The following is a 2208-nucleotide window of genomic DNA, read 5'->3' as shown; positions in this document are numbered from 1 at the left end:
GGGAGAGAGAGGGAGAGTGAGAAGGAGGGAGAGAGAGAGGGAGGGAGAGAGAGGGAGAGTGAGAAGGAGGGAGAGAGAGAGAGGGAGGGAGAGAGAGAGGCAGCGAAGGCGTTCCAGTGCGTCTTTTCTTGTGCAGACGTTTCCTGTTCAGCCATCGAGCGTTTTGTGAATCAGATCTGAAACCGTTACTGAAAGTTGTTGAACTTTAAGCAACATCACCCCCGGCAACAGGCTCCTGATCCAGACGCAGGTGCTCACTAATTATTAGACACTCACTAATTATTAGACACTCACTAATTATTAGACACTCACTAATTATTAGACACTCACTCACTATGAGACACTCACTCACTAATAGACACTCACTAATTATTAGACACTCACTAATTATTAGACACTCACTAATTATTAGACACTCACTAATAGACACTCACTAATTATTAGACACTCACTCACTATGAGACACTCACTCACTAATAGACACTCACTGATTATTAGACACTCACTAATTATTAGACACTCACTGATTATTACACACTCACTAATAGACACTCACTGATTATTAGACACTCACTAATTATTAGACACTCACTAATAGACACTCACTGATTATTAGACACTCACTAATAGACACTCACTGATTATTAGACACTCACTAATTATTAGACACTCACTAATAGACACTCACTGATTATTAGACACTCACTAATTATTAGACACTCACTCACTATGAGACACTCACTCACTAATAGACACTCACTGATTATTAGACACTCACTGATTATTAGACACTCACTAATTATTAGACACTCACTAATTATTAGACACTCACTAATTATTAGACACTCACTAATTATTAGACACTCACTAATTATTAGACACTCACTAATTATTAGACACTCACTCACTAATAGACACTCACTCACTAATAGACACTCACTGATTATTAGACACTCACTAATTATTAGACACTCACTGATTATTAGACACTCACTAATAGACACTCACTGATTATTAGACACTCACTAATTATTAGACACTCACTAATAGACACTCACTGATTATTAGACACTCACTGATTATTAGACACTCACTCACTAATAGACACTCACTAATTATTAGACACTCACTAATTATTAAACTCACTGATTATTAGACACTCACTAATTATTACTCTACCTGAACATTAACCTGTGAATTAATTTCACCATTAATGGATTGGTTTTCATTTCATTTCATGTATTAATTATACAGGAAAGTTAGAAAAAGTAACATTACATTACAATATAAAAATGGGCCTGACTCAGTTTAAAAGCTGGTTTTCAGCCGGTTCCTGTTCTGCAGAAACATAAAAACATGGTTACAGCTCGTCAGGACAGACATTAATGCAACACATCGATATGGAAAAATACATTTAGACAACTAAAAACAACAATACAGTTACATAAGGACAAAGACATAAATACAAGACATCAGCTGGGCTAGACAGATACGGACCATGCAGACAAGGCTTGGACAATACATGAGCAAATTAATTAATACGTGCATGTGTAACTGTTAATAAGAAGCTGTTGGTCTATAACATGACCCCTGAAACAACCCCTGAAACCACCTTAACCCACATAGAGTATCTCTACAAGAGAACCTAACAGTCGCAGTCTTTAACACGTTGGTAACGCCGTGAAATCTGCAGTTTGGTCACGTTTGGGCCCAAAAAACTACTTACCGGTAGTTAAATGTAGAATAAAAGTTGAGTTGGGTTAAAATCAGACGCTACTATGTACTTACGCAAAGTTAGAACAGATAGAAAAGCGCTATATGACAACAGTCATTTACATTTACAGTCCACTTGTAGTTTACTTGTATATTTTAAAGCGGGACATCAACCTCGGTCTCCTGGGTGAAAGTCTTGCCCCCCCCCCCATTTGTTGTTTACTTGTATTTTCAAGCCAAACATCAACCTTGGTCTCCTGGGTGAAAGTCCTGCCCACCAACCCCCCCAAAATCCACGGTGGATTACATCAAGAGGCGTAAACTGAAGGTTTTGCCATGGCCTTCACAATCTCATGACCTCAACATTTTAAAATATCTATGGATAGACCTTAAAACAGCAGTGTGTGACAGACAGCCCAGAAATTTGAAAGAGTTTTGATACTTGCCAAAGGTGTGTGTGTGTGTGTGTGTGTGTGTGGGTGTGGGGGGGGGGGG

The 2208-nt window shown here is 38.5% G+C and overlaps 1 protein-coding gene across 1 annotated transcript in view; it reads left to right on the top strand.

Moving 5' to 3' along the window:
- The window catches only part of arid5a (AT rich interactive domain 5A (MRF1-like)), a 10954-nt gene that overhangs the window by 5688 nt on the left and 3058 nt on the right, over window positions 1-2208 (top strand). The window lies entirely within an intron of this gene.

Source organism: Etheostoma cragini, chromosome 5 (genome assembly GCF_013103735.1).
Source record: "Etheostoma cragini isolate CJK2018 chromosome 5, CSU_Ecrag_1.0, whole genome shotgun sequence".
NCBI lineage: Eukaryota > Metazoa > Chordata > Actinopteri > Perciformes > Percidae > Etheostoma > Etheostoma cragini.
This window is presented reverse-complemented; position numbering and strand designations above follow the sequence as displayed.